The 20,641-nt window shown below is 42.9% G+C and overlaps 1 long non-coding RNA gene across 6 annotated transcripts; it reads left to right on the top strand.

Annotated features, from left to right (window-relative positions):
• Nucleotides 1-4,833: 4,833 nt before the first annotated feature.
• LOC147367198 (uncharacterized) lies at nucleotides 4,834-12,866 on the top strand. 6 transcript variants are annotated; one of them, XR_015169178.1, is made up of 4 exons: nucleotides 4,834-5,022; nucleotides 5,851-5,923; nucleotides 6,316-6,379; nucleotides 11,851-12,866. It is a non-coding gene; the product is annotated as an uncharacterized LOC147367198 (long non-coding RNA). The 6 variants fall into 6 exon arrangements; XR_015169177.1 differs by lacking the exon at nucleotides 4,834-5,022 and adding an exon at nucleotides 5,555-5,642; XR_015169174.1 differs by lacking the exon at nucleotides 4,834-5,022 and adding an exon at nucleotides 5,556-5,642 and having other exon boundaries at nucleotides 5,782-5,923.
• Nucleotides 12,867-20,641: the final 7,775 nt, after the last annotated feature.

Below are 20,641 nucleotides of genomic sequence, written 5' to 3'. Positions count from 1 at the left end.
GGTCAGCTCTGGCTCTTTTCCATTCCATTCTCATTTTAAGATCCGTACTAGATGAGAACACCTTACTTTAGTCCCATGGAAGAAGGGAAAGAACAATAACAGAAGTATCTGACAGCTCTTAAAGCTGCTACTTAGAACTGGCATATGGCATTTCCCCTCAGTTTCAGTGGCAAAGCAAGACACGTGGCCAAATCCGATGTCAGTGAGGTGGGGCAATCATGATCTCACAAGGAGGGCAGTAAACAAGGGAAACAGTTACACAATTTGCCACAGAGCCATCCCATCAGAAGCCGCAGCAGCAGTCCCCAGGCTGGGTCTCCTGCTCCTCCGACCTACACATCCTCCAGGTTTGTCCCGTTTCTCTCGCTCCTTATAAACTTTTCCTAGGGTTTGGCTCAGCGGTCCTAGTCCCATTTTATAGATGTGGAGACTGAGGCCCACAAAGGAGCCTCAGATCACCAACTCCTCCCTAATGCCTTTTCCTAGACAAGGGGCTCCCTGCCTACCCCATCCTCACTCTTGCCTACCCTGAGTCTCCAGAAATACCTGCTCTCTTTGGAACACTGGTGTATGCCTGCTATCAATCTATGTGATGCTCGCTTAGTCTCTCTATGAGGTCAGTAACTGATAAGGCAGAGCTGGAACGGGAGCTCTCCAAACTCCAGTGTTGAGCAGCAAACCAGTTTTGCCCGGCTCCGAAGCTCGTGTCCTGCCACTGCCCTCATGTGACCTCAATCCCTTCCTCCTCAGCCCCAGCCCACATTCACGCCACCTGGGGTGTTGTCCCAGGTCAGGATGTCACAACCATGGGACTCTTCCCTTCTCACCAGCCTGAACTAATCTTTAGTTCAGACCCGTAAAGCTGGCCCTTCGGCTCCCATTGCCAAGTATAGAGATGAGGATAAATGCGGCTGTCAGCGGCTTCCTGCCTCTTTGTTTTTTAATTTACTTAGAGTTGGGCAGGAGAGATGGCAGGAGAGGAAGCAGATGGCTCAGTGTGACAGATGGGCTCCTATCCAGTGACACAAGGACAAGGTGAGAGAAAGCATGATCAAGAGAAAACACAGGCTCTGCATGAGAGCACGTGTTCACGGCTCCTGTGCCAGGATGCCAGTGCTCCGGCCAGCTCACTGGGCTTAGGGTGCTGGGCTGGGGCTCCAGGCGGCCCAGCCCCACAGTGTCACCTGACAGTGAGGACCCTGGGGCCCAGAGACGGTCTCCAGGTCATGCGCTCAAAGGGCACCTGACTGCACGCGGTGAATGTGTGCATTCACCCATCATGTACGCATGATGGGTGATGCCTGTGGCCTGGCTCCCAGGCTTTTCCCCTCTGCCCCAGTCTCACCACACGTTCTTACAGAAGTCTACCTTCAGCCCTGGCTTGCCTATGCTAACAATTCTCCAGGCAGGCTTTCAAAAGAGTGTTTCATGCCTAGAACATCCCAAGGTCCCCAGCACCTGAATGACAGTGCTAGGGCTCCAGTCCAGGACTGGGGGTTTGGGAAGGGCAGCTCCCCTCCATCTCTGTCCCTGCACCCTGAGGAGGTGCACAGGTAGAAGAAAGAGACAGCAGGGGGTCTTTCTGGTGGCAGAGGTTTTAGATCTCGCAGCACCCCACCCTGGTTATGTCACGGATGGAAAACAGTACTGAGTACATGGGGGGCTACTCAAAGGGGAGGGGAGCACATGATAAAATACCCTTCTGTTCTCCTGGGTAAACTGGAGAGATTCAGGCAGGACAGGTGGCTGCAGCAGAACTGGGGAGCAGGGGCTACCCCAGATTGTGGAGCTCAGCACAACAGTGAGAATTTGGAGCTCCCAGGACAATCAGGAGGAAGGGGAGAATAAAGGACACGTACTGAGGAGTTGAAGCCCAGAGCCTGCACTAGCAAAATGCAAGCTTTTTTTTCTCTTCTGGGGAAGTCTGATTTTGCAACACTTGTGGAAAGGGTTGCATCTCATTAACAGCACAGGAAAGAAACAACATAGGAGAGAGAAAAGGATGATCCAGAAATCAGATTAACTCAGAGCTAAAGGTGAAGATGGTTAAAGAAGTGCCCTGAGAATTTAGAGAAATCTCAGGGACCGTTGGATCCTCCTCAGAATTAGGGATTGGGGGTTTGAACTGATTGTAACGTAAAAGGCTGTATTGGAAGCACAGAATTATGAAGTTCATTTTGTAAGAGAGAGAGAAAGGTGGAGATGGGGAAACTGCTTTCTCCAGGAGCACTGGAGGCGAGTGGGGAGGATCTGAGGATGAGCACGTGTGGGTCATAGGACCAGCCCACACCCCAGCCCTTTCCATCTATACCATGTGTAATCCTCATGGGAACCTTGGGGCCTGGTGGCTATTCTCACTCTCATTCTACATATGAGGAAAGGGACTCAGCAACCAAGTGACTTGCCCACAGCCACCCAGGGTGTAAGAGGAGGATCCAGGATTCAAACTCAGGTCTAGCCCATCCTAAAAGTCAGCTGTTTCTTCTCCTGGAAACCAGGTTCCTCCTGGACATGATATTCTTAAAGGTAGAATGAGGAATTTCTCCTCACTGACCCTGTAGTTTTCTTCAGCTGCCCCACATGAGCCACGTGATGTACTTGTCATTTCTGGAGCCCCTACGGCAGGGCTTCAGAAGGTGAAACATAGAGGCACTGCACACCCGGACCAGCAGCCAAGACCTTAAGCCGAGGGCCCTGGAGGTGTAAGCACTTCCCATCCTGATGTGCCCAGGCTCCCTTTCACAAAGCAGCCCAGAAGAAGGGCCATCCTCACAGTCTGAGAAATGAGGGAGAAGGTGGGGGACAGGGATTCTCTCAAGCCATATAGGTTCCTGAAGAATAAAGACTTCTGTATCTATTTCCTGAGGGTGCTAAAACCAGGCTCTGCAATCAGACCAGAGGAGTCCAGAGGTGAGCAAGGCAGGAACCCTGACCTCCAGCCTGAAATCTCCTCTCAGTCAGGATCTTGGCAGCAAGATCCCTAAATCCCTTCACTGAAGAGACTCTGGCAAAGAGATCATGTGCAGGGATGTGAACAGGATGGTGAAGGACCCAGAGACTCATGACAGTAGGAGTCATTCCACCCCAAGGCCTGGAGGGGTAGAGGGGAGAAATGGTGTTCGCAGAGTCTCGTAAGAGCTGAAGCTGAAGCTACCTGCTGGAAGCAGTCATGGAGGGACCCAGACCCTGCCACAGAGATGATGCCAGAGCAGGACAGGAATGGGCAAGAAATACCTAACCTCTCCTGTCTTCCACCCTCCCATCTCCTGTGCTGCCTCCCTAGACTGAATCTAACCAGATGCTGAGGGCAAAGGAGACAGTACATTCCATGGAGGTCAGAGGCTGGAAATGAAGGGGAATTGCAATGGAGAAGAAACATCAGATTTCTCCCACAAAACCCTCCTGATCAGAGCTTGACAAACCCCTTCTTATTTATAGCTTGGAGGCGGAAATGAGAACCTGAAAGTCAGAAGCAGGCACACTTGCTTCACTGCCTCATGCTTCTAGAAAGTTGTTGACTCTCACACTGACCCAGAGCCCCTTGGGCCCCCTTATCTCCAACAAATGTGAAGATCATTGTTTAGGCTGGAGACTATGTTCTCCATCCCCTCCAGCTCGGCAAGCTTATCCTGGGTAGCACCAGGGTCTGCCTTGACACTAGACGTTCCCCTCATAAGTGTTCTGAGGACTTGAAAGAGAGTCAGCAGAAAGAGCTGTCTTCATGGATTTTCATTACACTGAAAATAACACGAGTCTCCAATTAAACACAGACCTTTTCCCTTCCCGTTGAATTTTCTCCTCTCCCCTAAGTCCTGCTGTAGTCTGGGACCAGCCACTAGAATTCAAAATCATCCCTAGAGAGAACTAACTTGGAAGCTCTAAGTTACTGGAAGAGGCACAGGTGATTCTTGAAGCAATGGTCTCAGTGACTTTGAAAGAAGAGGATACACACGAACCAGAGACCTGCCTGTCACCCTCCATGAGACAATGCTGCAAAGATTTGCTGATTTCAGTAGATTAGCAAAGCCACATTGCTATCAGCCAGTTTGTCTGTACTCAGCACAGATTCATCAAACCCAATATTATTGTAATTTTTATATCCTACAATTTGCATGTTCCATTCCCCTGGTCAATGACTTCACATCACACTTGCTCACCTCCAAGTCCCTCAAATTCTTTACATCCCTCTCAAGAGGCATCACCATCATTCATTCATTTATTCAAGACATAATTTGAAACCTACTTTGTGAGTATATTTATGACCAGACACTGGAGCTACAGCGGTAATAGAGACAGACTTGACCCCTGTCCCTGGGGATGTTTTCTTCATTATGCAGGCTCTTCCATCCTTGACCTCTCCCTGAGCACTGGCTCTGATGATCATATCACATTTGACCTTCAGTGATGATCTCCCCAGTCTGTGTCTAGTCCCTCCCTCCAAATCATGAGCTTCTAAAGAGACTGCACCTTCCTCTGTTTTAACCAGCATAGCACCAAACATATGTGAGATTGGAATCCAATCACTATCTTTCAAGCAGCTGAAGTCAGTCACTTAACCTTGGTCTTATATGTATAATGGGAGACAGTACCTCAGGGTTTCCTGAGTTGATGAATGTGAAAGCACTTTTCAAACCGCAAAACTCTAAGAACTGTAGCCCGACCACTCAAAACAGTTAACAGAAAAGGAATTTCGTCCAGCCCTTTTGCAGATCAGGGTTGCAATGTGCTCCTGGGTGTATCTTAGCCATTTGAGAGACAAAGCAAGTGCTGTCAAATCTGCCACCCCCACCCCCTCTCCCTGCAGTTAAAAGGCGGGTCAATTACCATTGGCTTATTTGTAATCATTATAGTTGTCTCGAGTTTTCTCTGCTGATTGCTTGGGTTAAGAAGCCCCTAATCAGTGGAAGAGGTGTGGCGGCTTGAGAGTGCCTTTTGTCTGCGGCCCCCATCCAGTCTTGCCTGGAAGCTGGGGGGAAGGGGGATGACAGGAAAGGGGTGCCCGTGGCACCCTTTCTGTCCTTGGTATGGTATCCAGAGACTTTGTGGAGCCTGGGAGGTTTTTCTGGGCTGACCTCTGAAAGAAGAGCTAGGGAGATAATCCCATTACAGAAAGGGACCCTGGAAATTTTGATTAATGTTGATGCATATCGTCAGTATTTCACCTTCACCAAGGCAGGTTTTTCTCACTTTTTTGACATGAAAACAGACAGGTGGAGTCGTTTTGATTTGGGCTGCCTCGTTTCTTCCCCAGGGAAGCTGCCTCCTCTGGCTTGCATGATAATTGAATTTCACGGATGGAATCTTCCACATACTTCTCAATTAGGGATGTGTACAGGCAGTGAGATTTTTCAGGTGTTGATCTGTGATTGTCACCCCTCCTTTTTTTTTACCTTTAAATTAATCTTCTTAATTTCTGCCAGCTGTAAATCCAGTTTTGCTAAATAGCATTATTCTGACTTAAATGATCTAATCTTTGTCGTAAACTGGGTACAGCTGAAAGTCGTGTATGTGGGAGGCATCCTCATTAATCACAGCTGACAAGGAGTCAGAAATTAAGAAACAAAATTGTCTCTGAAGGCAAAATGGGGAAGGATTGGGAAAAGCAGCCAACTTGGGGTGATGACTGAGTTGGGAGGGCAGGGGTGAGTCCCTGATCCAATTGCATGGCCCTGGTTAAGTCTTTGTTCTCTTGGGGCTTCAGTTTCTACCTCTGGGGGGAAAAATGCAGGTGGGGATGAGACAGGGGCATCAGATCAGCTCAGTCCTCCTGGATCTTTTCAGCCGCGACGTTCTCTGAATCTATATGTGGGAAATGTCACCAAAGTGACATCTCGGTATTTAAATGCACAGCTGTTGTTGACTCTCAAGACTATCTAGAGGACCAGCAGTCTCACTACCTCACCACAGCATTCTTCAAAATGAGGTAGGCAAGATGATTCTAGGTAGAAGAGGGACACAGACTTGAGTGCCCCAGGAGTTCTGCGTCCCTCTGGAGTCTTCCATCCCCCCTGAGCAGAACTATCTGTCTGGCACAACACATCTTAAATGCCTCCCTAATGCTGGTACCCCTCCCAGGTTATCTGAGAAGGAGCATTCTCAGACCCAGATCCTCTCTCAGGCGGCAGATCCAGTTAGAATCCAACACTTGTTTGGTGGCAGTGTGTGTGGTTTGTTTTTAATCCATGTAGGGTAGAAATCATTTCCTTTTAAGACATATTTACTAGGGAGCTGATTTTGAAGAATATTAAGTTAATGCAGAAGTTGTGTGGCTATGGCAAAAAATTAAAAGTAGCATGTAAATGTCTGCTTTTGCAGTCTCTGGAGAAGTATTTAGACTCTCAGCAGTGAACCAGGCACTCTTCAGGCCCTGGGAAGACAGGTGAGTGACACCTCTAGGCCCTTAACCTCCCTCCCAACCCCCCACGCCATATCTTGAGTGTCCAGGTTATGTTTCCGTTCCTTGCACAGCCCTCCATCCAGGCACTAATCCCGGAAACCGGCAACTTCATAGCCCTTGGATACCCAGGCTGTCACCACTCTGCCTGCCTGTTTGGGTGACCAACCACCCTGGGCGAGTTTCTGGAATGTAGGGCTTTCAGTTTTAAAACCAGGACAGTCCCAAGCAAGCAGAGACAAGCTGGCCCTCTGACCAGTGTTCCCAATCCTAAAGCAATGCTTCCCTCCACCTTCTCTGTCCTCCACCCAGTGGCTGCAGCTGCAGGTGAATCAGCCTCCCTTCCCCAGTCCCCTAGACTGGCAGTCATCCAAATTCTGGTCTCTGCTTAGCACTGCCTGTCAGTCTTGTGTAACCCTCCCCCACACTCTCGAGAGCTGTTTCACACTTCTCCTGCCCTCCCCAACACTCTCCACCGCCAAGTTTTCTCCACTGAGATGAGACCATGGAGAGCAGGAGCACCAACGACCACTCCTTGCCTCCCATGGTACATGCATGCAGTCCCTCCTCCTCGCTCTGTCCTTCTGTCCTCCTTGCTCTCTCCTGTATCTGTAGTCACTTCCCTCCTGCGGGAACCTTCTCCTCAACTTGATAACACTCCTCTCAGTACCCTTGCACACCCTCTACCACGCCCTCTTCTCCTCCTGTTCCTATCAAATAGCTCTCAGGAGCTCTCTCTACTTCCCTGTCTCACCCTTTCTCATCATCCATCACATAGTTATTGAATAGAGGGCAACAATTATTTGTTTAGTCCTAATTCAGTGGGTTTGTATCAACGAGGAATCAACCCAGTTGATAATCCTAAATCTCACAGATTCTAAGAAATTTCCCCATAACACACTAAGAATTGGTAGAGCTATAGGATTCAAAACCACATTTTTCTTCTCTTCACTCACTCTTCCACTTCCGCACTTGGGCTTATACCTTCTCTAAAACAACTCTCTCCACACCTCGGATTCCCTGCTAATGGCCAATTCCAGTGCCTTTGTTTTGAGTGTTTTATAGATACCAGCTCATTTGAGCAAAACTACATATGTGTTGTTACAGTAAAATGATACATCAACCTAGTAAGATAGGTAATCTTTCATCCCCATTTTAGAGCTGAGGAAATAATAACAGAGAGGTTAACAAACTTGTCCGACACCACACAGCTACATGTACCAGAGCAGATGATTCAGAAGTCTGTGCCCCTCACACTCTCCTCTGGCACTTCCCCGTTGCCTTCACTTCTGCTGTCCATTTTCTTCCTCCTAATCTTTGTCCCCAGCACCTGGGATAGGATCTGACACCCAGAGGGTGCTCAACAAATCCTTGTGGGCTGAACTAAGTGAACATCTGCGGCACACTCAGGGAAGTCACCATCCAGAGGTGGAAGACCACAGCAGTCACCAAGGTGTTGGAAAGTAAGCAGCACAGGCTCCGAGGACTCTGACACCAGTGATGAGAAATAACAGTAATGGTCATGACGACAGTGCCCACTATTTGTTGAAGTCTAATATACACCAAGAGATATACGAAATAGTTTTTCTGTTAGCTCATCCAGTTCGAAACAACTCTTCAAGATAAGTATTATTCTTAAGCTCATTTTACAGATCAAGAAAAGAAAGTTCAGAGAGGTCCCCAGGGTAAAAAGCATATGTGGGGGACCCTCAGACAGACAGTGCAGTGGCTAGGAAGGCTTCCCAGAGGAGCTGCCTCCTGAGTAGGGTTTTGAAACACAAGTAGGAATTAGTCTACTGAAGAAGAGCACAAGGGTATTCCAGGTAGGGAAGTGTCTGCAAGAGCTCAAGGTCATAAATGCATGTACCCATTAGGGAACCTCAGATAGCTGGGTTGGCTGGAGGTCAGAGAATGAGACGGGGAGTAGGAGAGGTGAGGCTTTCACAGGAGGCAGTGAGAAGAAGAGGGGAACCTAGCAGGTCACAGGAATTCCTTTCAGCCTTGATGGGGCCTCTGTAGTCTACACAGAACTGCAAAACTGTGATCATAGGCCTCCTGCCCACATCATCAGTAGACCTAGGGCAGGACTCAGGAATTTTGTGTGTGTGAGTGTATGCCTATCTTACTAATGCTCAAATATACTCAAACAGTTTTATTAAATATAATTGGCATACAATAAACTGTACATATTTTAAGTATAAATTTGATAAGTCTAAGATCCACAACACACATGAAGCTGCCACAGTCAAGAGAGAGAGTACATTCATTGTTCACAAAGGTTTCCTCATTCTTCAAAATCCCTCCCTCCCAACCCCATCCTCACTGATTTGCTATCTGTCATTATAGACTAGCTTGCATTTTTTTAAGATTTTATAAATGGCATATAATAAATATACTTTTTTGTTTGGCTTCTTTCACTAAGCATAATTATTCTAAGATTCATTTTGAGATAGATACATGTGTTTGTAGAAATAATTCATTCCCTTTTATTTCAGAATAGTGTTCCATTGTGTGACGGTACCATATTTTATTTAACCATTTACGAGTTGACGGATAAACAACATTGCTGTGAATATTTGCGTTCAAGTCTTAATAGGCGTGTGCTTTCATTTGCATTGGGTAGCTACCTAGAAGTAGGATGGCTGGACCATATGGTAGATATAAGTTTAACTTTTTAAGAAATGCCAAATTGGGCTTCCCTGATGACTGATTAGTAAAGAATCTGCCTGCCAGTGCAGGAGACATGGGTTGGATTCCTGATCTGGGAAGATCCCACTAGCTTCAGAGCAGCTAAGCCAGTAAACACAGCTATTGAGCCTGTGCTCTAGAGCCTTGGAGCCACAGCTACTGAAGCCTACATGCCCTAGAGGCTGTGCTCCACAAGAGAAGTCACTGCAGTGCACACAGCAATTAGAGAGTAGCACCCCCTCGCCACAATTAGACAAAAGCCTGAGCAGCAATGAAAATCCAGCACAGCCAAAAATAGTTTTTAAAAAACGAGAAGAAATGCCAAATTATTTTCCAAAATAGTAGTACCATTTTATATTCAAGCCAGAGGGTATTATATTCAACACCAAGGAGTAATATCTCATTGTAGTTTTAAATTTGTATCTCCTTGATAAGCACTAATGATGAACATCTTTTTATGTTTTTATTTGCCACCCCTATATCTTCTTTCATTGAGCATTTGTTCAACTCTTTTGTCCATTTTTAAGTTGGATTCCTAATTTTCATATTACTGAGTTTTGAGGGTTCTACATTCTGGATATAGGTTCTTTGTCAGATATGAATTACAAATATTTTTTCTAGTCTATTGTTTACCTTTTTGTTCTCATAACAATAACTTGATCAAGTCCTATTTATCAAATTTGCTTCTGTGAATTGTGCTTTTGGTGACATATTTAAGAAATATTTGCCTAATCCAAGGTCATAAAGATTTTGTCTTATGCCTCCTTCTAAAAAAATTATAGTTTTAGAGTTTACGCTTAGTTCTATGATCCACCAAATTAATTTTTGTATATAGTATAAAATATAAATCCATCTTTGGGGTTTTGGTCTTGTTTTAAAAAAAAAATGGATATCCAGTTTTTCTAGCCTTTGTTAAATTTACCATTTCTCCACAGCATTTCCTTTGTACCCTTGTCAAAAATCAGCTCTCAGTATACTTATATTTCTGGACTGTATTCTGATTCTTTATTCTGTCTCATTTATCTATTTACTTTGATGCCAAAATCATGATTTTTAGTACTATATGTTTATAAGTCTTGCTTTCATGTAAAGTGAGCCCTCCAGTTTTGTCCTTCTTTTTCAAAAATTATGTTAGCTATTTTAGACTCTGTGCATTTTAGTATGAATATTAGAATCAACATATCAATTTCTGCCAAAAAGTCCTGTTAGGAATTTGATTGGGGGTATGTTGCATTTATAGACCACAATTTGGAGAGAACTGATTTCTGAACAAAATTGGTTCTTCCAACTTCTTTTCTTTTTTAGGTTTTCTTTAATTTCTCTCAGTGATATTTTATAGTTTCCAGGGTACAAGTCTTTCACAACTTTCCTCAGACTTATTCCTAAGTATTTTATATCTTTTTATACTACAATTAAGTGGTAAGTTTAAAATTTTCTTTTTCCAACTGTTTGTTGCTCATGCATATTATAGAACACATTGTTGTTGTCCAGTCTCTAAGCTATGTCCAACTCTTTGCAACCCCATGGACTGCAGCAATCCAAGCTTCCTTGCTCTTCACTATCTCCCTCGATTTGCTCAGACTCATGTCCATTGAGTCGGTGATGCCATCCAACCATCTCATCTTCCATTTCCTCCTTCTCCTCCTACCCTGAATTTTTCCCAGTATCGGGATCTTTTCCAACAAGTCAACTCTTCAGGTGGCCAAAGTATTGGAACTTCAGCTTCAGCATCCATCCTTCCAGTGAACATTCAGGATTGATTTTCTTTAGGATTGACTGGTTTGATCTTGCTATCCAAGGGACTCTCAAGAGACTTCTCTAGCACCACGGTTTAAAAGCCTAAATTTTTTGGTGCTCAGACTTCTTTATGGTCCAACTCTCACATCTGAACATGACTACTGGAAAAAGCTACTGTATAGCTTTGACTGTATAGACCTTTGTTGGCAAAGTGATGTTTCTGCTTTTAATACGCTGTCTAGGTTTGTCATAGTTTTTCTTCCAAGGAGCAAGCATCTTTTAATTTTATAAATTGATCCATTATCCTGCAACTTTGCTAAATTAATTTATTACTACTAGTAGCTTTTTTGTAGATTCCAATAGATTTTCTGTATAGATGATTACATTATGTGTGAACAGTTTTACATTCCCAGTCTGGATGTTTCATTTCTTTTCTTTGCCTGATTGCACTGGCTAAAACTCCAGTAAAATGTTTAACAGAAGTGGCAAGAAAGGATATCTCTGTCTTATTCCTGATCTTAGTGAGAAAGCATTGTCTTTCACGATTAAGTACAATGTTAAAAATCTATTGAGATTTTATAAATGTCCTTCATCAGGGTAAGCAAGTCCTTTCATTACTTGTTTGCTGAAGTTTTTTTTTTTTTTTTTATCAAGAATGGATGTTAGACTTAGTCAAATTCATTTTCAGTATTTATGAGATAATAATGTTTTTCTTTTTCAGTTTGTTAATATGGTGAATCACATTGATTAACTTTTAAAAATTAAACCAACCATGAATTTCTGGGGGAAACCTTATTTGGTCCTAACAGATTATCCTTTTAATCTATTGTTGGATTCAGTCTGTGTTCATAGGGAATTATTGAACTGTTTTTCTCTTTTTTATAATGCCTTTGTCAGTTTTTGGCATCAGAGTAAAGCTGGTTTCATGGAATGAATTGGAAAATTTTTCGTCCCCTTTTTCCCCTACTCTTAAAACTTTTTGGAAGAATTTGTGTTAAATTGTTATTTTGTCTTTCATGAATGTTTTGTAGAATTCACCAGCGTAAGAAAGTTTTTATAACTTGTAAATTCGTCTAGTCAAGGCTATGGTTTTTCCTGTGGTCATGAATGGATGTGAGAGTTGGACTGTGAAGAAGGCTGAGCGCCAAAGAATTGATGCTTTTGAACTGTGGTGTTGGAGAAGACTCTTGAGAGTCCCTTGGACTGCAAGGAGATCCAACCAGTCCATTCTGAAGGAGATCAGCCCTGGGATTTCTTTGGAAGGAATGATGCTAAAGCTGAAACTCCAATACTTTGGCCACCTCATGCGAAGAGTTGACTCATTGGAAAAGACTGTGATGGTGGAAGGGATTGGGGGCAGGAGGAGAAGGGGACGACAGAGGATGAGATGGCTGGATGGCATCACTGACTCGATGGATGAGAATCTGAGTGAACTCCGGGAGTTGGTGATGGACAGGGAGGCCTGGCGTGCTGCAGTTCATGGGGTCGCAAACAGTTGGACACGAATGAGCGACTGGACTGAACTGAACTGAACTGAAATTCAATTTCTTCAATAGACAGATGGTTTTTCAGGTTAACTATTTCTCCTTGAGTAAGCTCTGGCAATTTATGTCCTACAGGGAATTTGTCCAGTTCATCTAAATTGTTGGATGTATCAGCATAAAGTTGTTCAAAATGTTCTCTTATCCTTTTATTATCTGGAGAGTCTATAGTGATACCACCTATTATTCGTGATGTTAGAAGTATGTATCTTTGCTCTATTTTCCCTGGCCAGTCTAACTAGAGGTTTATCATTCTTATTGATCTTCTCAAAGAAACAGCTTTTAGTTTCATTGATTCTACATTCTACAATGTAGAATGCTTTTCTACGTTATGTGTTCTGGCCTGGAGAATTCCATGGGCTGTATAGTCCACGGGGCTGAAAAGAGTTGAACACGACTGAGTGACTTTCACTTTTCACTTTCTTTAGTTTATTTGGGTTTCATTTGCTCTCTTCTATTGCTGTTATTAGGAGGAGTATTCAATAAATGTCATTTGGATTAAGTTGCTTAATAGTGTTGCTCAAGTTTGTCTACATTCCCACTGATTTTCTGTCTACCCATTCTATCAGTTTTTGAGATTATTTAAATCTCCAATAATTTTTTATTTTTCTATTTCTCCTTTTAGTTCTATTACTTTTGCTTTATGTATTTTCAAGCTTTATTATTATTCACCTAACATTCAGGATTATATTATCTTGATTAATTGATTCTCTCTTATAATCATAAAATGACCTTCTTTATCTCCGGCAATATTTTTTGCCCTGAAATATACTTTGATATTAGCATAATCTCTCTAGCTTTCTTTTGACTAGCATTAGCATAGACTTCACCCCCCGCCCCATCCCCACCGCCCATCAATCTACTTTTAACCTATTTGTGTCTTTATATTTTCTAAAAAATATCTTTTTTGGACCACACCATGTGGCTTTTGGGATCCTCTAGTTTGCTGACCAGGGATCACAGCTGGGCCTTCACAGTGAGAGTGCAGGGTCCTAACCACTGGTGTTAGTTGCTCAGTAGTGTCCAACTCTTTGCAATCCCAGGGACTATAGCCCACCAGTTTCCTCTGTCCATGGGATTCTCCAGGCAAGAAAACTGGAGTGGGTTGCTATTTCCTTCTCCAGGGGATCTTCCCAACTGAGGGATCAAACTTGGGTCTCCTGCATTGAGTCATGTGAGATCTAGTTGCCTGACCAGGGATTGAACTTGGGATCCGTACATTGGGAACATGGAGTCTTAGCACTGGAAAGTCCCTAAACAGGCTTTCTAAATTGTCATGCTTAAGTTATGGTGTCTCAACCTCAGCACTGTTGATGTTTGGAGCCAGATCACTTCTTTGCTGTGGAGGCCATTCTGCACATTGAGGGATGTTGAGCAGCATCTCTGCCCTTCATTCACCAGGTCCAGTAGCATTCCTCCAACTAAAGACGTGTCTGAACATTGTGCAGTGACCCTGAGTGTTGAAATTGCTCTGTGTGATCAGCCCTATGATGGGGGCAGGCCCATTCCTTGTGCCTGCCCCCCAACCTTACCCCACCAGCCACACCATCTTTCTCTACTTCATTCATTGATCTCATTCATTCATTGTAAAATAAAAGACTAGAAGGCAGTTCTGTGGGACTGCTGCTCCTCAACCATGACTGAGCTGAGAATTAGCACAAATATTGCGAAAAATATCTAAACTAGGGTTGGCAAACTACAGTGAAAGTGAAAGTGTTAGTCGCTCAGTCAGTCAGTTCAGTTGCTCAGTCGTGTCCGACTCTTTGCGACCCCATGAACCGCAGCACGCCAGGCCTCCCTGTCCATCACCAACTCCTGGAGTTCACCCAAACTCATGTCCATCGAGTTGGTGATGCCATCCAGCTATCTCATCCTCTGTCGCCCTCTTCTCCTCCTGCCCTCAATCTTTTCCAGCACCAGGGTCTTTTCAAATGAGTCAGCCCTTAGCATCAGGTGGCCAAAGTATTAGAGTTTCAGCTTCAACATCAGTCTTTCCAATGAACACTCAGGACTGATCTCCTTTAGGATGGACTGGGTGGAACTCCTTGCAGTCCAAGGGAATCTCAAGAGTCTTCTCCAACACCACAGTTCAAAAGCATCAATTCTTCAGCACTCAGCTTTCTTTATAGTCCAACTCTCAACTCACATCCATACATGACTACTGGAAAAATCATAGCTTTAACTAGATGGACCTTTGTCAGCAAAGTAATGTCTCTGCTTTTTAATATGCTGTCTAGGTTGGTCATAACTTTCCTTCCAAGGAGTAAGCGTCTTTTAATTTCATGGCTGCAATCACCATCTGCAGTGATTTAGGAGCCCCCAAAAATAAAGTCAGCCACTGTTTCCCCATCTATTTGCCATGAAATGATGGAACCAGATGCCATGATCTTAGTTTTCTGAATGTTGAGCTTTAAGCCAATTTTTTCACTCTCCTCTTTCACTTTCATCAAGAGGCTCTTTAGTTCTTCTTCACTTTCTGCCATAAGGGTGGTGTCATCTGCATATCATTAGTCCCTCAGTCATGTCCAACTCTTTGCTACCTCATGGACTGTAGCCCACCAGGATCCTCTGTCCACGGGATTCTCCAGGCGAGAATACTGGAGTGGGTAGCCATGGAATTCCCTAAAATGTTTTCCTCAAAGGCAACATATAGTTGGGGCTTGCTTTTTTATGCAACTTAGTAATCTCTTCCCTTTGGTTTAGGCATTTAGACCTATTATATTCATGTGCTTATTGATGTGGTCAGGTTTAAATCTATCATCTAGTTATTTTTCTGTTTTACTCAGCTATTCTTTATTCCCTTTTTCTTCCTTTCCTATCTCTTCTTCATTAATTATTTTATGATTCCATTTGTCACCTTTGTTGATTTATTAGCTATAACACTTTTTTGTCTTTTATTGTTTTAGTAGTTGCTTTAGGGTTTATAGAATACATCTTTAATTTATCACAGTTCCCTTCAAGTAATATATAATTTAATTTATAAGATTTTTACAATAGTATACATCCATTTCTCTACTGCCAACATTTGAGCTACTGTTTTATGCATTTTACATTTACATATATTATAAATCTCACATTACATTGTAGTTATTTTCATATTAACAGTAAAATATCATTAAGAAAATTTTAAATAATACAAATATATATTGCATATACTTACCATATAGTTACCATTTTGAACACTATTCATTACTCTCTGTGGATTCAAAATTCCATCTGGTGTCATTTTTCTTCTGTCTAATCAACTTCTTTTAGGAATTTTTTTTAGTGTGGGTGTACTAATGATTAATTCCCTCAGTATGTATATGCCTTAAAAAGTCTTTATTTTGCCAATGGTTTTAAATAATATTTTTGCTGACTATGAAATTCTGGGTTGACAGATTTTTTTTTAAATCATACAGAATCCAAAGATGCTGTTGCTTATACTGTTTCTGATAAGAAATCTGCTATTGTCCTCATCTGAGTTCTCTGTACATGTCTTTTTTCTCTTGTTGCTCTTTAAAGTTTCTCCTTATCAATGCTTTTGAGCAATTATGTCATGCTACGCTTTGATGTCATTTTCTTCATTTTTCTTATTCTTGGAGCTCATTGAGCTTCTTAATCTACACCTTTATATTCATCACTATTTGTAATCTAAGAACATACTCTGTATTTTTTTTTACTTTATCAACACTTGTTGATATTTTCTGATCCAGCATATGGTCTATCCTGATGAATGTTCCATGGGCACTTGACAAAAATAAGTATTCTACATTGTTGAATGTCAAAGTGCTTGATAATGTTGAGATCTTTTATATCCTATTATTGTTCTAGTAACTGTACCAATTTCAAGGAGAGTAAAAACTATGATTGTAGATTTATCTTTTTCTCCATCAATTTTTCCTTCATGTATTTTGAAGGTCTGTTTCTGCCCATATTCATAATTAATTTTTTTTGTCTTTCTGATGAACTGACCACCTTTTCTTTAGGAAGTTTACTTCTTTATCTCTGATTAAACCTCTTGCTTCGACATCTGTATTGTCTGATTTTAACATAGCTGCTCCAGCCTTCTTGTAATTAGTGCTTTTGTATAGTACATCTTTTTTATCCTTTTACTTTCAATCTTCCTCTCACTTGTAGACAGCAGTGTCCACAGAAAGCAGATACCTGTAAACAGCAGTTAATTAACCATTTTTCTTTTAACCAGTTTGAAAACCTGTGCCTTTAAGTGAAATATTTAGTTCTACATATAGCATTATTTTTTATATGGCCACCTTTACAATAGCCCCTGTATTGTTTACTTTCTTTTTGTACTATTTTATTTTACTGTTTTTTTTTTCTTTTATCTTCTTTGGAGTTAAAATATCTTTAGTATTCCATTTTAATTACTCTGTTGAATTTTTTCCTCTTTCCAACATTTTATTATGAAAAGTGTCAAACCTACCAAAAAGTCAAAAAAGTTCTTTAGGGAACACTGTATGTCTACCATCACCAGTTTCTATTCCTGTAGAAAGGAATAAAAAGACTTCGTTTGGTCAACCCACCTTCCATATCAGATGCCTTGTCTCTTGATTTAAATAGGGTAGAGGTAAACACATTGAAAGGGTTGCACTAATAAAAATGTAATTCTCAGAATTTGGGAAATGAGACTCCCATCCTTACATACATCTTATTACTGTGAGAGGGAACAGGACAATCTGGACTGTGTCCAGATTGGAAGACCAGGACAAGGCTGTGACTGGATGCTGAGTAATATGAGGGAGGAACTGGCTGTGCTATACCCAGGGAAGAGCAGGGGGTTAAAGAAGAGACATTTATAGGTCATAGCCTTCCAGCCTCAGGTTAGAAGAGGAAGCTGTCTTTGGGACAGGACTCAGGACTAGATAGATAGATGCTCCAGGGAACAAATGTAGCTTCAATAAAAGGAACAACTAACAAGAAAGGGTGCCAAAGATGGACAAGACTATCAAGAGATAGTGAGCTCCCTGACAATTGAGGTTTGCAAGCTTTCACTCATTCAACAATATTTATTGAGCTTCTATATGGCAGATGCTGGCCTAGGCACTGCGGATCAAGTGGTGAATAAAGAAGACTGGCATCTTGTTCTCATGAGGTGGTAAATATTAAATGATCCCACAAATCTACAATTATAAATAGTGATTCATACAGGACATGTATTCTGGCAAAAACTGGAGAACAGGATTAAATGTCTTCTAACTCTGAGACTAATGGCATAAAAACTGGAAACTGTGAAAGTGATAGTTGCTCAGTCGTGTCCAACTCTTGGCGACCTGATGGAATGTAGCCCACCAGGCTCCTCTGTCCATGGGACTCACCAGGCAAGGATACTGGAGTGGGTAGCCATTCCCCTGTCCAGGGGGTCTTCTTGACCCAGGGATCGAATCCAGGTTTCCTATATTGCAGGTGGATTCTTTACTGTCTGAGCCATCAGGGAAACACCATAGAAACTGGAAGCCCTGTATAAATGATGGTTTCTATTATTATGTTATTATTAACATTATGATTATTATTTGTTCTATTCATTCATTTCACATTTCCTGAGCACCCACTATGAGCTATGCACAGATGTAGGGCTGCATGAGATGGGTCTTTGTCCTCTGAGTGGAAGAGCTGCCCTATTAACCGACCCGTCCAATACAAGGGGGAGTGCTGTGATTAGAAACCAGGATCCCAGGGAGGCACTGGCCACCCAGGAAGCAGTTGGGGGCAAGGTGGGGAGTCCTGGGGTTGGGGAAACAGTGACGGGGTGGGGGAACTTGTTGGAGTAAGTGGGAGTGAGTTGCACCTTGAAGGACAAGGAGAAAACTGCTGTGTGTTGATTCCCCTTGTTCCCCTCTGCAGACCTCAAGGCAGCTTGACAAATGTGAGGCATCCCCTTCTGTCTCTCTAAGCCCCCTCCCCATCTCCCAGCCTCATTCTCCCTACCCACTTGGTGGCAGAGGGTTTCCGCTCAGCTGGGCCCCTCAGCCAATTAACACTCTTTGCATCTGAAAAGCTCAAATCAGCTTCTCAGAGGTGTTAGAGATCAGAGTAATTAAGGTCTCTTTCTAATGCAAATCCAAAGCAGAAATTGAATGTTTGTCTCCTTCAAAAATTAGGGTTCCAAGTTCTATGAGGTAGTGAAATTGAGCAAGGGGAGGTGATGGCTTCAAGAACTAGAAGCCAATTTGTTGGGATGCTCTCCAGAAACAATTGGTTAAATTAAATAAAAATTTACTCCACACGGCAGCAGAAGTGATATTCTTTAAACATGAGTCAGATCCTGTCTCTTCCCTTGTCTCCGATGCACTTGTATTAAAATCCAAAGCCCTCACTGCAGTCTCAAGGCTCCACATAATCTGGCCTTTGCCTCCCCTGAAACTTCATCTCAGGCTCCTTTATAAAGTGCTTGTCAGACTTTGTAATTATTTTATTTACTGGTTGGCCTCCCCCACATCATTAAGTAAATACATCGCCGTTACTGCTCACCCTGGAGCACAATATATAAAGTTGTCCAAGTGAAAAACAGCTCGATTGCAAATCAGCACTTGCGATTTGGAATGTGCCCTAGAGCCATGCAGAACAGGGGCTCATATTCAAAACAAAGCAGCCTTCCCCTCACACCATCACCACTTCTCTGTTCATGGTGCACCCTGGCCACTGAAGTAGCATCAGCCGTCGCTGACCTCTAGCTGTTATCTCAGAGCTCACTTTTCTGGAGAGCAACTAACTGCTCTCTCTTTGAGATGCCCTGAAATTCAGCATCCCAAGCACTATTCACAAATGGCTAATTTTTTAAGTTGGACATTACTCACCAAAAACCTCCAAATGCAAAGAAAATTCCTACCGTCACGGGAACATATTTAAAGAAATCATTTACTCTTTTTCCTGTCTCCCCAATTGGAATGCATGAAGGTGGGAAACCTGTGTCTATCTTGGCCATCACCTAACAGCAGCACACAGAACAGTATCTGGCACTTGATGGGTATTCCAGGAATATAAATATTTTTAATAAATGGATTTTCTTAAACTTCTTGTGTATAGGCTCAGTGCCTACATAATGGAGGCGGAGGTAGACAAAGCCAGATTCATCCTTGGAGGAGCTCATAGCCTAGTGGGGAGGGACCCCACAGGACCAAGAACTCATTTGTTCACCAAGCACTTGAGCGGCCCCCTACAGTGGAGTCAGAACCCCAGTGCAGAGACACAATATAGGTAAATTCCACCTTGTGAGAGTGGGGGTAGGTGGGAAGGAAGCAAGAAATAACCATCTTCCCACTGTGGGCAATTCCCCGAGCTAGGAGGGATCCTAATACCTCCTTTAGTCATCAGGCATTGTTGGAACCAGACAGTGCTTTAAGCACAGAGATACAATGACGAATGAGGGTTACCCTAGTCCTCAAGTGAATCAGTCTAATAGATGGCAAAAATGTGCAAAGACAAAATAAAAAGACCATATCATAATATTATGTCACGTGGTAGCAAATTTGAGTCCAAACCTCTTGCAGAAGTGAAGATGATTTACCACAGAGGAGAGTACAGTGAGATTTGTTAGAAAAGACAATTCCTGAGCTGGGTTTTGACAACTGTATAGGAGTTTTCCCAGCAGACAAAGGAGAGGAGAAGAGCATTCCAGGCATGGGCAAATGAGGCGCAAAGGCATGGAAACCAGCATGATGCATTTGAAGAACTGCAAGCCATTTGGGGGTCACTGCTGAAGTGTAAAGTGACAAGGGAGATATGGAGGCAGGAGAAGTAACTAGACCCAGATATTGCAAGGTTTCACCTAGACTTTATGCTTCAAGCTACAGGAGACCAGTTTTGGGGTTTAACCACGAGAATGATGAATCAGCTTTGCCACATAATAAACCACCCCAAATTGAAGTGACTTAATAATTAGTAGACCCAGACATCCTGGAATGTGAAGTCAAGTGGGCCTTAGAAAGCATCACTACAAACAAAGCTAGTGGAGGTGATGGAATTCCAGTTGAACTATTCCAAATCCTGAAAGATGATGCTGTGAAAGTGCTGCACTCAGTATGCCAGCAAATTTGGAAAACTCAGCAGTGGCCACAGGACTGGAAAAGGTCAGTTTTCATTCCAATCCCAAAGAAAGGCAATGCCAAAGAATGCTCAAACTACCACACAATTGCACTCATCTCACACGCTAGTAAAGTAATGCTCAAAATTCTCCAAGCCAGGCTTCAGCAGTATGTGAACCGCGAACTTCCAGATGTTCAAGCTGGTTTTAGAAAAGGCAGAGGAACCAGAGATCAAATTGCCAACATCTGCTGGATCATGG

Source organism: Bos grunniens, chromosome 8 (genome assembly GCF_055505025.1).
Source record: "Bos grunniens cultivar Pamir isolate PY7600 chromosome 8, Bosgru_T2T1.0, whole genome shotgun sequence".
NCBI classification, from domain to species: Eukaryota; Metazoa; Chordata; class Mammalia; order Artiodactyla; family Bovidae; genus Bos; species Bos grunniens.
Note: the sequence above shows the minus strand (reverse complement) of the source record. Positions and strands in the feature narration are given on the sequence as shown.